Raw genomic sequence first — 19,944 nt, 5'->3', positions numbered from 1 at the left:
AGACTTACTTCTTAAGTATTGCTTATGGTTCTGTATTTATCCTGCAGTATTTTTAGATCTAAAAAAAACTGTGGCTGGGACATTTGTTGCTTCCTCCTCCTTTCTCTCCCCCATCTAGACCTAGTAACACAAAATCATGCTGTCAGATTTACTGGTTATTAAAATAACACTCTAAAAATTTCTGCTCCTTTTCTTGCCTATATAGTCATAGCAGAGCTCTTAATTGTAAAACATTTATGATTATTATGTGACCCTGTAGCAATGTTAGCTATTGCTACAGTGGTAATGTTGCAGTTTATAAATGTACCAAATAAACACTGTGCACCTTAAACATACACAATCTTATATGTTAATTATATCTCTCTTTTTAAAACCGTAAAGCATATAAAGAAAATACCAGAATGATTTCAAATTTGGTGAAACCGTAGGCTTTGTTTCTGAAAATGTTGGTAATGTCAGTGTTACTAGTTGTATGTATGACATCCAGTTCCTGACTTGTTTTTAATCTGATTATGTGTGCAGTGACTCCTTTTGTAAAGAAGTTTCAAGTGAAATCGCAGTATATGAAAAGACTGAATGTCCATGGGAAGGAAACAGCTTAGAGAGGGAGGAGAGAGAGATAAGTAATCTCATAACATTCCTGAGAAGATGTTATACTCTATTACATTTGAAAGAAAACGAGAATAAGATGAATACAACTCCTTCAAATTAGGCAAAGTCATCAGCTGTGAGTTGCCTTGGAGATAGGAGGGACAGAAGTCCCAGGTTTGAAAGTAGCAAATGTTTGAAATAATAGTTGTGAGAGACAGCTGGAGACAATAGGATTATCTAGTAGCGTGGAAACTTTATTGAAGTCAGTGGTCATGAACATAAAGTGTGGTAACCGATCTATGATTTGTTGACCCTCTGGTGGTGCCAGCTACTCTGGCACCAGTGTATAATGAAAGCCAATAGACAGCTTCATTCAGAGTTGTGGTTTGCCAGATACATGCAACAAAATGACAGAGGAGCAAAAGTGTTTAGGGCATTGGTCAAAATATTGTAATGATAGCTCATTAAATCTCAGCTGGATAAAGAGTAAAAGTGAAAAAAAAAAGCTGTTATATATATTTTAGCCATTGAATACCAGATGGCATACGGTCAGTGGAATAGTTGACTTAGACCCATAGAGTTGAAGGCTTCACTGAGAGTTATTGATACAGCAGAGTGGAAGGGCAGGGGGTTGGGAGCACAAGGTCCAGACTGACACTGGTGATGTGTGGCTGAAGTGGGGGTGGAGGAGGTGATTTTTTTTTTTTTCCCCTAACAGTTTTCCTTGCCATCTCAAGATACCTTTCAGTTAAATATTCTGTGTTTAGTAAGAAGAATAAGAGGAGATAGTAAGAACACTGGAGATTTTTTCCAAATCAAATCTACCCGGTATTTCTTTCTTTTCTTTCTTTTTTTCATTTTTCATTTTTTTTTTCTGGCCGTGCCTTGTGGGATTTTAGTTTCCCAGTCAGAGACTGAACCAGGGCCCTTGGCAGTGAGAGCATGGAGCCCTAACCACTGGACCACCAGGGAATTCCCTAACCTTTATTTCTTAAGGTTAAATATGTCAGACAGTGAGCTCCCCCAAACTTAAAATGAATGAAGTGGTATGTTTCTTTGTTCACTCTTGTGCCTTTGCTTTGTGGTAAGATGTACCTGAATCTTGCCTAGTGTTTGAGCTTGTATGCTCACTGTACTTTTTACCTGAACAGACAGATCTAGTCTTGAGTTTAAAAAAAAAAAAATTAGTGCAGAGCTACACTTTCCAAATCAATGAAACATTTACAGGAAGTTCAGTTAAGATTTCAGAGGTGGCAGGACTGGCTTTATGCTAAGATCTGCAAAAAAGTGACTTTACCTGGCAGCAAAAAGTTAATGTGTTGTTGATTCCCTTTGGTGCATTATACATCGTACAAAAGTCTTGATTGTGATGTTTTTACTGCAGCTTTTTAAATGAACAAAGTATATTTTGAAAATAGAACTCCTGGAGCTGAAAGGTTCCTCAGAATGTAGTTTGAAAATCACTGCAGTAAACTAGTAACGGAAAGTTTAGGATTCAAATCCAAACTTTACCACTTAGTAGCTCTGTTACTTTGGTTAACTTACCTGGCCTTTCTCTATAAAGTTGCCCTTCTGTAAAATAGAGATAACATCTCAGTGAGTTATTGTAATGATTAAGTTAATCCATGTAAAACATTTAGAAGAGTGCCTGATGCATAGTAAGTGCTCAGTAAAAGTTAGATATCGTTGTATTGCTGTTCGAGCTTATAACAGGTGTCAGAATCCCAGTTTTGAAACTGAAGCTCAGAACTTATTACTGAGAACTGACACAGTTTCTTTATTAGATGCTTGGAAGTGAGGAAACATTAAGGCTTAGCACAAGTCAAATAAATTTGTGTTCCCCCTTGGCTTTGGACTCCTCCATCACTGTTTCTCCTCTTTTAGTCTCTCATCTCCAACTTCTAGTCTCTGTACTCCTCAGCTTCTACTTGAACTACCACAAAAGGAAATAAAATATCCCAAAACAAAAAGCTGAGTAAAATATCTTCCTTAAATACCAACTAATAAACTCTATTACTGTAAGATTATGAGCCATGTTTCATGCTGGAAGTTTGTGGGGGGGGTTTTACCATTTTTTAAGACATTTTTTTTGGCTGTGCTGGTTCTTCGTTGCTGCACATGGGCTTTCTTTAGTTGCAGTGAGCAGAGGCTCCTCTTTGGCTCGATACTCTTCTTGCAGTGAGTGGGCTGCTCATTGGGGTGGCTTCTCTTGTTGCAGAGCCTGGGGTCTAGAGCATGTGGGCTTTAGTAGTTGTGACTTACAGGCTTGGTTGCCCCACAGCATGTAGAATCTTCTTGGAGCAAGAATCAAACCCATGTCCCCTGCATTGGCATGCTCAATCATGTCTGACTCTGCAACCCCATGGACTCTAGCATGCCAGACTCCTCTTGTCCATGGGATTTTCCTGGCAAGAAGACTGGAGTGGGTTGCCATTTCCTCCTCCAGGGGATCTTCCCAACCTAGGGACTGAACCAGCGTCTCCTGCATTGGCAGACAGATTCTTTACCACTGAGCCACCTGGGAAGTCCCATACTGGCAGTTTTTAGTTTGTTTTTATAATATTGGCCCAAATACAGAGAAACTATATTCCTTTAATCTTCATCTGTGTGTGATAGCACTTCCTGAATTTGTTCTAATAGCTTGTGGATTATGCACAAACTTTTAATGATGACTGCCATCCCCTCCTTCTTTTTTTTGGCTGTGCCATAAGCCGAGTGGCTTGCAGGACCTTAGTTCCCCAACCAGCGATTGAATCCGGGCCCTTGGGCAGTGAAAGCCCCAAGTCCTAACCACTAGACCACCAGTGAACTCTAAAGATACAGTGTAACAGAAATAGATGTCTTTTGTATGGGGAATATACATGGGGGCAGAGGGATACTTTAGTAAGGATCCTTAGAAGTTTCTATTAATGTAATAACAAGTATTAAATGGTAGGTAAATATAATGGCAGAATTACATTAATTCTGCTATAGTAGGGTCAAATTTCTACTGGTTACTGGAACTCAATATCAAGACAATATTTTATGTAGTGCTTTATAGTTTTTGAAGCACTTTGACATCTATGACTTGATTTGATTCTCTAGGGTTCTCATATTTGGCCAATGTTAAATAGTCATTTCCACATTTTCCCCAATAAGTTGGTCCTTTGCACATGGGATTTGAGTTTCAGGGTTGCAAAGTCTCTCTTCAAGAACACTCTTCATTGAGTATTACCTATGTAGAAATTGGTGCACACATCAGTGGCTAAAATTTTTGCCAGAATACAGAAGAAATAAAGGAGATTTGAGTTTCAGTATTAAAGAGATGTCCTGCACTTTGTACAAATACGTTAACCTCACAGTTACTGTTTTCTCATCTCTCAAGAGACAAACTTTTAGTGAAAAAAAATTTTTTTAACAAGATCAACAAACATAGCTGCTCCTGATAAGTATAAGTGATCTAGAGATCCTTTTACTGAGGCATCATCCCTTTATGGCACAGATTTCAGTGACCATTTAGGATTGTGCATGCTCAGTTGCTTCAGTCGTGATCGACTTTTTGTAACAATGGACTGTAGCCTGCCAGGCTCCTCTGTCCATGGGGTTCTCCAGGCAGGAATACTGAAGTGGGTTGCCATGCCCTCCTCCAGGGGATCTTCCTGACCCAGGGATCAACCCTGTGTTTCCTGCATTGTAGGCAGATTTTTTACTGCCTAGCCACTGGGGAAGCCCGACTACTGAGTATTATTACCATCCTATATCATCCTAGATGGATTTACTTAGTGTTCTTTACGAAGATTTCCAAGTGTTTCCCAGGAGTCTTCCAGCACATGAAGGAACTTGAACCTCTTCCTTATATCTAAGCAAAATTTTTCTCTCTAGAATTGGTTCTCTTATTCAGATTATAGTCTGTCATAGTGTATTTATTCCTGAAAATATCTTCACTCTTGTTTTTAAAATTAGATTGGATGTGAGAGTTTGTAAGGAGTCTCGTTATCATCCTCTTCCCTATTTATATTGTGAACTAATTGAGAAAAAAGAGTAAGATAATTAGGAGCCAAAATATTATTTAATATTGATAAAGAGAATATTGGAGAATGTGACTTATATCCTTGGACAATTAACTTCCTCTTGAAAGTGAAAGTCGCTCAATCGTGTCCGACTCTTTGCGACCCCATGGACTGTCCATGGAATTCTCTAGGCCAGAATACTGGAGTGGGTAGCCTTTCCCTTCTCCAGCTTCCTCTTACTGGGCCTCAAAATTAACAGACTTAATTATCTAATCCCAGGCAGGATTGGGGGACCTGCTCTGTAGGACTTCCAGAAGGAAAGAAGGAAAGAGATGGGTGCTCCCTTTAGGCAACTTGCTCCCAAGGGCAAAAAGTTGGACCACTTATGCCCAGTTTTTTATCTTAAACTGCCAGTCAGATGAAATCATTCCTCCTGACCTGAGAAAGATTGAGTGAGGGGACACAGATAAACTGAGATATTCTTAACAGCCTTACCTCCACCCCACCCCTCATGGATAAAAACATCAGAAGTGGGAAGAAAGCCTTAGCTGGTTGAAACCTAGGAGATGGCTAGCCTTTTGCAAGAAAGAACTTTCTTTTTTCTCAAGTATAAAGACTGGCAGATGATTGAAAAAGATGAGGAGGGGTTTCATCTCCCATTCTGTTACCCACTACTCTCTCCACAGAATATCCTGGTAAGCCTCAGATAGGACACTGTGGGCTTGACGTCTGTCACATAAGAGTTCAAGATCTTTAGGTAGATCCTAGCCTATTAGTTGGTAGCCTTTGGTTTAAAACATTAAAATTACAAGCTCCCGAAGCACATCTGTTTATTAAATAGTAGAAAATTATTAAATGATAAGCCCTTTTCCTGAACTGTGACAGCTTCAATAATCAGAGTTGGTTTGGTGTGAAGGAGCTTTGTAACATCATTTATCAAACAAACTAAACTATCTAGAACTTTGTCGTGTTAATCATTTTGGACATGACTTGTAGAGAAGGACAGAACTGGCTTACCTCAGAGAGCAAAAATCTTGAGATTGTCTCTTCTTTAACTTAAAAAGCATTAACAAAACTTCTTCAATGGCCTTTTGAGTCTTTTTCCAGTAAATTTCTTTTTAAAACAACTTTTTTGAGATATAATTTCATTAACCGTAAGATGCACCTATTTAAAGTGTACAATGAAGTGGTTTGTATAACCACAAAGTTGTGCCACAGTCAATTTTAGAACATTCTCAGTACTCCAAAAAGAAACCCCAGATCCCTTCGCCATCATCCCCCAACTTCCTGGTTCTTAGGTAGACTGCTTTCTGTCTTTATAGATTTGCATATTCTGGACATTTCATATAAATGGAATCATGCAATGTGTGGTCTTTTGTGATTGGCTTATTTCACCTAGCATAATGTTTTCAGTGTTCATCCATACTATAGCAAATATCAGTAGTTCATTTCCTCTTATTGCCAAATTGTGTGATGTGTCCCCATTTATTTATCCATTCATCAGTTGATGGATATTGGGGCCTGTAAATTTCTTTGCCTTCCAAGAATACCACTTCTTCATAATGGTAAAGTGGTATAAAATTTTTTCCTTGGTTTTTTAAAAAGTAAGTATTATTTACTTCAGCATATCAAATAACTTTGAATAAAAATTCAAAGACCAGTCTTTTTACAATGTTCACAGGTCATACTTGAAGCTTGAAATAATTTATAATACTGTGAATTTCACAGCATAGTCCAGATTTTCCAATATGAGATGAGATTTTCTCAACAAAGTGTTTATTTTTTTTACAACCTTAGTTCCAAAAAGCCCCTCTTTTTACTATTATCAGCAGATATGTAGGCACTTCAGGATGAAGAATGTAAGCTAGTTGACCTAAAAGATTTGGTGAAGGGGAATTTGGGACCAAGAACATAGACAGAAGTCATGAGAGAGTGGAAAAATCTAAGAGGAAGGAAATTCTGAAAAAGGTATTACAGAGTGATGACAGCCGTTGCATTTATTAGACTGACCAGATTTGTTGAGCTCTTCCTCACTTGGCTGCCAGAACTCCTTTCAAAGCTGGCATAGTAAGAGTAATATATATCAGTTCTCCACTGTTCAGCTTAGTATAAACCTAAAATAGTTCTGTTGTTAACCCCTTTCCTCATAAATGTTGAGTTTGTATTGGAGTTGCAGTGTAGTAAAATAGTCCCATGAGATTTGAGTCAGACGTATCTAGATGTAAGTTTTTGATTCCCTTTTTATGAATTTTATGATTTGGGGCATGTAATTTGACTTCTCAGCTATGAAATTGGGAATAATATATTTATCTCAAAGGATGGTTGTGAGAAAATAAAATATAGCATATGAAGAATTAGCACATGGCCTAATATATAGCAAATGCTCAAATGTTAGTCATTGTTATATGAAAGGTCAAAACATCCTAATTTAAAAATGTTTCCCTTTTGTATTATCTGTTTTATTTATTTACCTATGTCCTGCCTTGTTCTAAAAAGAGATTTAAGGCAGTAGTGTGTCTGTGGTGAATATTTCTGAAATCCAGCTTGGGGAAGGGAGCTTTCCAGGAATACAGACTGTGAAGTCAATTGTAGTGGTGATATAAACTTCATGGGATATATGTAAGTACCAAAACCAAGGAATGCATGAGTTTATATGTTTCATGAACAGACTAAAGAGATGTTCTAAGTGGAAGACAGCCTGTCGTAGTGGAAAGAGCACACAGGTTTTGGGTTAGATCAATATGTAGTCAAGTCCCAGTCGCACAATTTGCTAGCCATGTAATTGATCTTAGACAAGTTTTAGTTGGTGATTTTCTTAATTAATCAAAATTATATCATTCAGATGTGGTTAATATCTCTTGTAGAACTTCCAGTTGCTGTGCAGGTTCAGACCCCAACTTTATGTTCTCCTATATATTAAAGATTGGTTTGCTGAGTGACTGAACAACAAATATATTAAAGAGTAGTATCTGCAGTGAATTATGAAAATCATATATTTCCCAAATTATTTTTAAAGGACTATAGTGACCTGTAAAGCTTTCAGTTAGAGTATAGTCAGTTAGTCTCACCTCAAAGGCTGAAAATAAGTTTGAGATATATGAGATAGTTGTTTCTTGTTAGAAACCTGGCAAATAGTACAACTGAAAATTCTTCAGTTTTCATTTATGAAATAAAATTTCTTCCAGTTGTCATTAGCTTCTTCAATGTACCTGTGAGTTTATGAATCTTTCCATACCCCATTTCAGTGCATACTTAAGCAGTGGGCCATATTACATAATCTTACAGGGGAAATTTAGACGTCTAATAAAGTATTGCTGTTCATGAAATTATTGTTATTGAGTTATAAATAGCTTAGTCATGCAACTTGAATGGATAATTGTTTACATAGTGACCTTGTTTTAAATCCTATGAATAACCCAAGAAATTAGGTTGTACAGTGACAGCAGCGATAATATATAGGTGTAAATTTCATATCTACAACTTTACTTATTTGTGATTATTTACATAAACACAACATTCATATTTTTTTGGTTGTCAGAATGTTTTATTGTCAAGCTCTGAAGTTACACATGTTTTTCCAGGTACTTCTTAGAATTCTTTGCCCAGCTAGCAAGTAGCTGCTGATAAGTTTAATACTTAAAAAGCATGGTCCACTTGGTAACAATAGATTATGGGTTGTGGTAACATTATTTTATTCTTTATTGGCTGTAGGCTGATGAAAAGGTAATATTTAGCAAAGCTATTGTTGAAATAGCCAACTAACACAACATTGTTGAATTAGAGAGGTTAGCTAAGAGCATGAAGGAACCTAAGGATCCTTGAAAATCAAGGTGAAAAAGTAAAAGTGTTAGTTGCTCAGTCAAGTCTGACTCTTTGTGACCCCATGGACTGTAGTCCGCCAACTTCTCTGTCCATGGAATTCTCCAGGCAAGAATACTGGAGTGTATAGCCACTCCCTCTAGGGGATCTTCCCGACCCAGGGATCGAACTTGGGTCTTCTGCATTGCACACAGATTCTTTACAGTCTGAGCCACCAGGGAAGCCCAATATTTAGCAAACGTATTGTTGAAATAGTAGGTTAAATAAGAGAATGAGGGAACCTAAGGATTCTTGAAAATCAAAGTACCTAAAACTAAGTATGTGGATCAAAATCACTTTTCAATAACATACCTCTCTAAAATTTATTATGTATTCTCTCATTAGCTGTAAGTCACAGCTAAATTGAATATCCTTACTGGAAATGCCATGGGCAGGTAGAATGAAATAGTTCTTTGGGATTTATTGCTTTAGAGTTGACAAAGAAGCATAAAGATTTGGGTGCTGCTGTCAGTGATACTTACATGTATTTATGAGTATGTATAAACCAGGATGTATAGTTCACTTACATGACATTTCAGTTTATGACTTCAGTTTTGAAGAAACCTGACAGTTCTTTGAATTGCTTTTTTTTCTTTTTAATTGAGATGAAAAGACTGCACTTTTTGTGTATCTCTTTTTACTAGCTTTGCTATAAATAAAAGGTCACATTTGGTATTTTGACACTTGCTGTTGTGTATATTGAGCAAAAAGGCAGCTGTTGACTTTTAATATAGATCTGTTCAACAGAGACCGTATACTGCTATCATTAGAGATTAAAAAAAAGTAAAGAAAATGCAGTTGGTTGGGTCAAGTAAGAAAATGGGAGAGGAGAATTTCATTGGGTCTCCCCATTTGTGGTATATTCACAGTAAGTTATTTACCTGGAACATTATTGGGTCTACTTTCAGCTATAATACAGAAATTTTTTTCAAAAATAGGACATGTTCAAAGTAAGGCAAAGATCTCCAAGGCCATTTCATTTATGACCATTTCACTTATAAAATACCATCCATTTTAATAAATCTTTCATTTACTGTGACTATTCCTTAAATTTTCACATAGATGTTTCCGATATCACTGTACTTTATTACAGACAGTCTCACAATAAATGCTTATTAAGATATGTGTGGTCTGTAAGGAACTGTACTAAATATTCTGAGGGATTTCTTTTAAGCGAATGAAAAAGTATTTTATCCTTGAGGAACCTGTAAAGTGTTTGGGAAGATTCATTTCAGTTCATTTCTATACATTACTGCTAAATTTATCTTTCTAAAGGATAGGATGGTATTATTAAATAGTTGCAAATACTTATAAGTACTTGCTTTATGACAGCTACTTTTCTAGACAGTTTTTACATGTGTGAACCAATTTAATCCTCACAACATCCCTAAGTGCTGCTATTAGCCCCACAGAGATACAAAGAAATTAAGTGACTTGCCCAGGGTCACACAGCTGCTAAGTGGAAAAGCTGAGATTTGAATCTAGCTCCCGAGTCCTGGCTTTTAACCACTGCATATGTTTGGACCAGAAACCTTCAGTGACCCTTCATCTACCACAGCACAGAAGGCCCTTAATGATCTGCACAATATGCCTCTGGCTTATCTTTCCAACTTTTGATCCTACTTTTTCCCTACGTGGATCTACATTCCAGCCCCTCTGTATTACTTTTTGTTTCCCAAATATAATCTGTAATCTCTTTATTCATCTCTAAATCTTTGTTTATGTTGTTTATTCTCAGTGTGATGCTTTCTCACACTTAGCAATTCCTGTCGGTTCAGTGTCCTACCCATCTTCCAAGCATATGTCACTGCTGTCTTCATAAAATCTTTTTTGATCCCCTACCTCACATGATTTTCCCCTTTTGTATGTTTTTCATGGTAGCATATCTGTATTATGGTTATTTGTATGTTACTTTCCCTGCTTTCTAGTGTAGATTTTTAAAGTTCTATAAGAATAGGGCTTCGTCAATGGCTCAGTGGTAAAGAATCCACCCACCGTTGGCCGGAGACACAGATTCGTTCCCTGGTCTGGGAAGATCCCACATGTCGTGGAGCATCTAGCCCCATGCACCACAACTATTGAGTGTGTGCTTTATACTGAGCCACAACTACTGAGCCCACGTGCCACAAGTACTGAAGCCTGCACACTCTAGAGCCTGTGCTCCACAATGAGATGCCTTCTCACCGCAACTAAAGAGTAGCCCCCACTCTCCACGACTAGAGAAAAGCCCACGCAGCATCAAAGACCCAGCACAGACAAAAATAATTTTTTAAAATTTTATATATAAAAAAAGAACAGGGCATAAACTTTTTTGATCTCTGTACCTTAGCACTCACTCCAATTTGCGCTTGGGAGAAAAGAGGAAGTGTTATGATTGACACTAAGTCTTTAAACCTGGAGTAGGGAACAGAATTGGGAACTTTGGACAGTGAGCCGATTTAAGGGCAAAACTGATGATTTTGGCTTAGAGGTTATATTTCGAGAGTAGAATATCGAAGCAGAAAGGGGCTAATCAGGAAAGAGGGATTTGGCATCCGTAGTTGTCATCTCTCATTTTCACAAATATGATATTTATATTTTTAATATACCAAGTTTTCTTTCAATAGCTGTATGTCCACGAAATTCATAATTTTTTTACATGTTGTCAGTTGGTTTTTATTTTGGAAAGTAAGGTCCAGCTACTGTCTAGTTATTCCCAACTTTGAAAAAATATTTTAAGGTGAAAGTTAATTTGTAGGTTGATTAGTTGATTCTCTGGGTCAATACAGAAATTAGGTTACTAGGCTAGTCAGTAAGACAATGTCATGACTGAAATATTTACTTCTGTATAAAAAAATAGAGTAGAAAGCAATACAGTTACATTACTGATAAAAAGCTTTTTAAAAATTAAAAAGTAGAAATAGCTTTTATCTCTGGTCCTTTTGTCAATTTGACTTTAAAACATGAGATTTCTTCTATGTGACAGGGGTGCTTCATGAGATTCTTCTTAACATTTGTCAACCATATTTTGGGTCATTTTTTGCTTACAAATCGCCCTGGCAGAGGAAGAAAAAGAAGACTTGCAGAAAATGTATGTTTACGAGATTTCTTGAGGTAGAATATCCAGAGATAGAATTAACTCAGTGGAGATGAGGAAGATTTGTATGAGTGCATGAATGTACGTGTGGTTTGTGTGGTGCGTGATGGTAGGAAGTAGACATGGGGAAGATAAGGAACTTGTAGTGGATAAATGATCTCTCCATGGGAAAGCAAAGTGAGAATAAGCTGGATCCAGTGTTCCTCATCCAACCCCCATGAGAGGGACCTTTGGTCCTGGCTAGTATGGTTACTGTTTGTTGAAGGGCCCTATGAATGAATGGAATAAGGAGGAAATAGTATTTTGTATGTCAGTTGGGGTACAAATTGTACAAATGAAGTGTTTTTAACTTAAAGAGTATTTCTGTTGATACTTGGCTTCTAATTTAGGCTTTGCTGTAGATGTTTTGTTTGTGCTTGAAAAATTACCTGAATGCTTTTTCTTTATATCTTTCCCAACTAAAAAATAGTTCCATGCTCCTCTTTCACCATTCATCTCTTGATTTAAAATAAAAGTGGGTGTATATGATATAATATATTGAATTCTTGGGAAATTATTAATAAAGATGTAGTGAAAGGAATACGGGGGTAAAGCCAGAATTCAGTTCAAATTCTGGCTCTGCCACTTTTGAGCTATGTGGCTTTGGACTTCTTGCTTGACCTCTGAGTTTAGTTTCCTCATCTGTTGGTTGTTGTTCACTTGCTCAGTTGTGTCCGACTCTTTGTGACCCCTTGGACTACAGCACCCTAGGCTTCCCTGTCCTTCACTATCCCCCAGAAGTTTGCTCAGACTCATGTCCATTGAGTCAGTGATGCCATCCAACCATCTCGTGCTCTGTGGCCTCCTTCTCTTCCTGTCCTCTTTCTGGCATTAGAGTCTTTTCCAGTGAGTCAGCTCTTTGCATCAGGTGGCCAAAGTATTGGAGTTTCAGCCTCAGCATCAGTCCTTCCAATGAATATTCAGGACTAATTTCCTTTAGGATTGACTGGTTAGATCTCCTTGCAGTCCAAGGGACTCTCGACAGTCTTCTCCAACACCACAGTTCAAAAGCATCAGTTCTTCGGCACTCAGCCTTCTTTATAGTCCAACTCTCAAATCCATACATGACTACTGGAAAAACCGTAGGTTTGACTATATGGACCTTTGTGGGCAAAGTGATGTCTCTGCTCTTTAATATGCTGCTTAGGTTTGTCATAGCTTTTCTTTCAAGGAACAAGTGTCTTTTAATTTCATGGCTGCAGTCACTGTCCACAGTGATTTTGGAGCCCAGGAAAATTAAGTCTGTAACTGTTTGCATTGTTTCCCCCATCTCTTTGCCATGAAGTGATGGGACCAGATGCCATGATATTCATTTTTTGAATGTTGAGTTTTAAGCCAACTTTTTCACTCTCCTCTTTCACCTTCATCAAGAGGCTCTTTAGTTCCTCTTCACTTTCTGCCATAAGAGTAGTGTCATCTGCATATCTGAGGTTATTGATATTTCTTCTGGCAGTCTTGATTCCACATTGTGCTTTATCCACCTGGCATTTTGCATGATGTACTCTGCATATAAGTTAAATAGGAGGGTGATAATATATAGCCTTGACATACTTCTTTCCAAGTTTGGAACCAGTCTGTTGTTCCATGTCTATTTCTAACTGGTGCTTCATGACCTGCATACAGGTTTCTCAGTAGGCAGGTAAGATATCTGGTATTCCCATCTCTTTAAGAATTTTCCACAGGTTGTTGTGACCCACACAGTTAAAGGCTTTACCATAGTCAATAAATTTTGGAATTCCCTTGGTGGCGTTTTTTGATCTGATGGATGTTGGCAATTTGACTTCTGATTCCTCTGCTTGTTCTAAACCCAGCTTGTACATCTGTAAGTTCTCAGTTGAGGCCTAACTTGGAGGATTTTGAGCATGACCTTGCTAGCATGTGAAATGAGCACTGTTGTGTGGTAGTTTGAGCATTCTTTGGCATTGCTCTCCTTTGGGATTGAAATGAAAATTGACCTTTTCCAGTCCTGTGGCCACTGCAGAGTTTTCCAAATTTATTGGCATATTGAGTACAACACTTACACAGCATCATCTTATAGGATTTAAAATAGCTCAGCTGGAATTCCATCACCTCCACTAACTTTGTTCGTAGTGATGCTTCCTAATGCCCACTTGACTTCTCATTCCAGGATGTCTGGCTCTAGGTGAGTGATCACACCATTGTGATTATCTGGGTCGTGAAGATCTTTTTTGTACAGTTCTTCTGTGTATCCTTGCTACCTCTTCTTAATATCTTCTACTTCTGTTAGGTCCATACCGTTTTTGTCCCTTATTGAGCCCGTCTTTGCATGAAATGTTCCCTTGTATCTCTAATTTTCTTGAAGAGATCTCTAGTCTTTCCCATTCTCTTGTTTTCAGTGACAGACTTTATTTTGGGGGGCTCCAAAATCACTGCAGATGGTGACTGCAGCCATGAAATTAAAAGACACTTACTCCTTGTAAGAAAAGTTATGACCAACTTAGATAGCATATTAAAAAGCAGAGACATTACTTTGCCGACAAAGGTCCATCTAGTCAAAGCTATGATTTTTCCAGTAGTCATGTATGCATGTGAGAGTTAGACTATAAAGAAAGCTGAGTGCCGAAGAATTGATGCTTTTGAACTGTGGTGTTGGAGAAGACTCTTGAGAGTCCCTTGGACAGCAAGGAGATCCAACCAGTCCATCCTAAAGGAAATTAGTCCTGAATATTCGTTGGAAGGACTGATGTTGAAGCTGAAACTACAAACCTGATGCAAAGAGCTGACTCATTTGAAAAGACCCTGATGCTGGGAAAGATTGAAGGCAGGAGGAAAAGGGGACGACAGAGCATGAGATGGCTGGATGGCATCACCGTCTCAATGGGCATGAGTTTGAGTAAACTCCGGGAGTTGGTAATGGACAGGGAGGCCTGGCCTGCTACAGTCCATGGGGTCGCAAAGAGTCGGATATGACTCAGCAACTGAACTGAACTGAACTGATATCTTTTCATTATTCACTTAAGAAGGTTTTCTTATCTCTCCTTGCTATTCTTTGGAACTCTGCATTCAGATGCATATATCTTTCCTTTTCTCCTTTGCCTTTCGATTCTCTTTTCTCAACTATTTGTAAGGCATCCTCAGACAACCATTTTGCCTTCTTGCATTTCTTTTTCTTGGGAATGGTTTTGCTCATAGCCTCCTGTACAATGTTACGAACCTCCGACCATAGTTCTTCAGGCACTCTGTTCACAGATCTAATCCCTTGAATCTGTTTTTCATTTCCTCTATATAATCATAAGGGATTTGATTTAGATCATGCCTAAATGGCCTAGTGGTTTTCTCTACTTTCTTCAATTTTAAGCCTGAATTTTGCATAAGTAACTCATGATCTGAGCCCAGTCAGCTCCCAGTCTTGTTTTGCTGACTGTATAGAGCTTCTCCATCTTTGGCTGCAAAGCATATAATCAATATATTCAATCAGTATAATCAGTCTGATTTCGGTATTGACCATTTGGTGATGTCCCTGTGTAGAGTCATCTCTTTTGTTGTTGCAAGAGGGTTGCTGTGACCAGTGCGTTCTCTTGGCAAAACTTGGTTAGCCTTTGCCCTGCTTCATTTTGTACTCCAAGGCCAAACTTGCCTGTTACTCCAGGCATCTCTTCTTACTTTTGCATTTCAGCCCCCTTGATGAAAAGGACATCTTATTTTGGTGTTAGTTCTAGAAGGTCTTGTGGATCTTCATAGAACCATTCAGCTTCATCTTCTTCAGCATTAGTGGTTGGGGCATAGGCTTGGATTACTGTAATGTTGAATGATTTGCTTTGGAAATGAACTGAAATCATTCTGTCGTTTTTGAGATCTCACCCCAAGTACTGCATTTTGGACTCTTTTCTTGACTATGTCCATTTCTTTTATGGAATTCTTGCCCACAGTAGTAGATATAATGGTCATCTGAGTTAAATTCGCTCATTCCTGTCCCTCCTCCCCGAGAGCATTGTCTTCTGCAAACACAAAACCTGGAAATGGTTGAGGAAGATGGAACCTCCTAACCATTGTTTGCGGTGGGAGTCAGTGTTCCGGAAGCATATTGGGTTGGGCCAATTGGGACGGGACGCATTGGACTTGTAGCTGCATTGTGCCTGCTGGGTGTCTGTCCGGGAACGGGAATAGCTGGGTAGAAGGCAGAGAAGGGGGCTTCCCTGGTAGCTCAGCTGGTAAAGAATCCACCTACAATGCAGGAGATCCCGGTTTGATTCCTTGGTCAGTAAGAGCCTCTGGAGAGGATACCCACTCCAGTATTCTTGGGCTTCCCTGGTGGCTCAGATAGTAAAGAATTTGTCTGCAATGCAGGAGACCTGGGTTCCATCCCTGGGTTGGGAAGATTCCCTGGAGGAGGGCATGGCAAGCCACTTCAGTATTCTTACCTGGAGAATCCCCATGGACAAAGGAGCCTGGCAGCTACAGTCCATGAGGTCACGAAGAGTCGGACACGACTGAGTGACTAAGCACAGCACAGCACATTCCTGTCCACTTAGTTCACTCATTGCTAAAATGTCAGTGTTCCTCTTGCCATCTCCTATTTGACCACTTCCGATTTACCTTGATTCATGGACCTAACATCCCAGGTTTGTATGGAGTATTGTTCTGACAGCATTGGACTTTACTTTCACCACCGGACACATCCACAGCTGGACGTCTATTTCTCTGCTCTTCTCCAGTAGCATATTGGACACCTGCCAATCTGGGGAGTTCATCTTTCAGTGTCTTAGCTTTTTGCCTTTTTATACTGTTCATCTGTAAATGGGGATGATACCTATAACCTTGCAAAGTGGCTGGACAGATCAATATACCTGGAACACCTGCCACACCTATGTGCAGGCACCTATGATAGATAGCTATTGTTGTTAAGGAACTAAATGGATTAATCTCTTATCACATCACAATACATAAAATACAATGTTGAAATTGGCTATTTTCCCCTCATATAGTCACCAAAAGCCATCTGATTTATTTTTTTCAACTCGGATATATCACTGTGTTGCCCATATCCTTTTTACCATACATGCCTGATACTCAACCTGGATTGCTGTCTTCTTCCTTCCAGTTTAGTGCACTAAGAAAAAAATACCAGGCAGCCTATTAATTATGTATTTATTTATTTGTTTTTGGCTGCCCTGGGTCTTCATTGCTGCATGCAAGCTTTTTCTAGTGGCGGTGAGCGGAGGCCACCCTTCATTGCAGTGTATGGGCTTCTCCTTGCAGTGACTTCTCTTGTTACAGTGCATGGATTCTAGGGTACACAGGCTTCAGTAGTTGTGGCGTACAGGCTTCGCTGCTCCTCAGCATGTGGAATCTTTCCAGACCAGGGATCAAACCCATGTACCCTGAATTGGCAGGAGGATTCTTAACCACTGGACAACCAGGGAAGTCTCAGGTAGCCTATTTAAATGCTTATATACAAGTTCTGTTCTGCATATTAAAGGTAACATGTATTTGGGGATTTTCCAGTAATGATGACAGAATATACTAAACCGTTAATATTTCTGTCAGCCTTCTTACTGTGACTTACATTTGCTAAGTGCGCTATGGATGTAGTTTGTGGCCCAAGAATAGATTTCCCCCTAATCAGCCAACTGTATAAGCCATGACCTTGACCTCCTCAGTTGAAATCAGTAACCAAGTAGAAAGTGTTCTAAAAGTAAAGGATGATTGATAATCACAGGTAACCTATAAGATAATTGGTTATAGTCCTGTTCGTTTGCTTATTATGAGACACAAAATGAGAAACTCTGTATTTTCCTATCCTGTAGATAAAATAATTATATTGAGAGTTTAAATTTTTAAAATCATTAATTGAATCACTGAAAAAACCATAGCAGATGTATATAGGCATGTAAGATCACCTTTAGGACTCCCACTCTCACAAGATTTAATGGGTTAGGATCAGAAAACAAACTCTTATGTTGAAGTGTTGCTGATATAGGACTAACTCCCAGAGCTTTAGAGGACTGTTTCTATCAGTAGTATTTGCCTACTAACCATCCAGTAGGTAGTTATCATCCATTAACCATTTAGATTCACACTAGTAGCCAGTAAGATGCTTGCTTTAAGTGGACCACCTTGTATTTAAGATTTTATTTTTTTGACTTTCAAGTTTTGTTTTTTAAGTTGGAGTATAGTTGATTTTCAGTGTTGTGGTAGTTTCTGCTCTACAACAAAGGGAATCAGTTATGCATACACATATATCCACTCTTCTTATAGATTCTTTACCCATATAGGTCATTACAGAGTATTGAGTAGAGTTCCCTGTGCTATATAGTAGGCTCTTATTATTTATCTATTTTATCTCTAGTAGTGTATATATGTCAGTTTGAATCTCCCAATTTATCCCTCACCACTTAAGATTTTAATTAATGTTATTGTGAATATCTTTAGAGTTATCAGGGAGGTTGGTGCATTTTGGTTTTTCCTACTGTGCTGTTTCTTTTCTTTTTTTCTTTTTGTCTCCGTTAAGTTGTTGGCCAGTGCTTTTGTTCTCTTTGTTAGCCTAGAGTTAGTGTAAATACTTAAATACTTTTCCCATAAATACTTAAATTCTTTATCCCTTATATATCGCCTCCTTTTGCCTTCTGCCCTCCCTCTTTAGGAACTTGTGGCAAATCCCCAACTTGACCATTCAAGCAGTTCACATCCAGTTGAAAAAGTCTGGGTTGCAAGTGTCATCAGCCAACCCAAATGGTGCAGTTCCCAGTGACTTTTCTTGTATCCCCTTAGGTATACAACCAAAGCCCTCTAATGTCGTTAAGGGCTCCAATTTTCTGATTTGGGGTTTTTGTTTTTGTTTTGTTTTTTTAAGGAGAATCCATCCACTTCTTTGAAGAACAGGACTATCTTTTGACTGTCCGATTATAAACTACAGAAGCGCTTGCTCCTTTTTTGTGAACTTAATTCTCTTCTGCATTCCAGAAATTCTTTAGCGATTCTGCTCTGTTGTTGACATTTTCCCATGCTGTTATAGAATTTTTCTAAATATAAATTGCTTGGGTCATTTCATTGAGATTTGGAGAAGGAAGAAGAGCAAACTGACTCACTTTATCTCCCAAAGTGAAAGTGTTAGTCGCGAAGTGGTGTCCAGCTGTTTTGCGACTCCATGGACTGTAGGTTGTTAGGCTCCTCTGTCCATGGAATTCTCCAGGCAAGAATACTGGAGTGGGTAGCTATTCCCTTCTCCAGGGGATCTTCCCAACCCAAGGATCAAACCCAGGTCTCCTGAATTGCAGGCAGATTCTTTACTAAGAAGCCCAAAGGTGTGTAATAAATGCTAATTGAATGAGAGAAATCAAAAGAGATTTAGTCCATATTAGTTTATTGTCTTTTAAATTTTTATTAATAATCAGGAAAGTAGTAATATAGTAATTTTCCTAAGTCACACTTTTTTTTTTTTTTTTTTTTTAAGGTAAGCTAGAAAAGATTTGGCTTCCCTGGTGCCTCAGTAGTAAAGAATCTACCTGCCAAATGCAGGAATCATGGGTTCCATTCCTGGGTTGGGAATAACTCCTGGAGAAGGAAATGGCAACCTGCTCCAGTATTCTTGCCTGGGAAATCCCATGGACAGAGGAGCCCGGTAGGCTGCAGTCCATGGGGTCGCCAAATAGTTGGACATGACTTAGCGACTGAACAACAAAACAACAACAGAAAGAGGCCTAAGTTCTATAGTCCCCAAATGGTAAGAACATTGGATGATTGGTTAGAATGCAGGAGACGTTACTGCATTAGAATGCAGGAGACATTAGTTAAGTGACTAACAACATAGACTCTGGAATCTGGATTCAAATTCTCCCTGTGCTATTTGCTAGTGGCATGGTCTTGGCCAGCATACTTCAGAGGTCTCTTTAAAGGTTAAAGCATTCATGTATATAAAGCAGTGCTTGGCACATAGCACTGCGTGTCAACTAAAATTATTGGGACTAACTTTTGGAGATTCTTTGCTATAATCTTTTCAATAGTCATAGGCAGTTATCTTAAAATTGATCATAAATGCTGTGTAGTTTTAGGTTGTAGATATAAATGTCACCATACAGAATATAGAATCTAGCCCATGTACAAATGGACATTTTTTTTTTACCTTATAATGAAATGCTAAAAGAAAGCTTTGCTTGAACCAGGTATATGTTTCACATACTCACAAAAAATAAAAATGATAGCAAGAAAGTAAGTCCTACTGTTGAATACAAATTGAAACCAGTGAGCCTAACTGTATGTCAGATTGATAATGTAACTACCAAGGAAAAAATAATTAGGTAACTTTTGAATACAGTGCTCTGACTGTGCTCTCTTAGTGGGCCATACCTAAGGACAAAGAGACCAATAAGGAAATGTTGATCTTGGTAGGTAGCGAACCCCCTATAGTAGCTCTTCACAAGAAATGTTATT

The 19,944-nt window shown here is 38.5% G+C and overlaps 1 protein-coding gene across 1 annotated transcript in view; it reads left to right on the top strand.

The window, feature by feature from the left end:
- The window catches only part of MOSMO (modulator of smoothened), a 69,128-nt gene that overhangs the window by 1,597 nt on the left and 47,587 nt on the right, over positions 1-19,944 (top strand). The window lies entirely within an intron of this gene.

Source organism: Giraffa tippelskirchi, chromosome 13 (genome assembly GCF_054371585.1).
Source record: "Giraffa tippelskirchi isolate mGirTip1 chromosome 13, T2T-mGirTip1v1.2.pri, whole genome shotgun sequence".
NCBI lineage: Eukaryota > Metazoa > Chordata > Mammalia > Artiodactyla > Giraffidae > Giraffa > Giraffa tippelskirchi.
The sequence above is the reverse complement of the archived record's forward strand: the minus strand, read 5'-3'. Positions and strand labels throughout refer to the sequence as shown.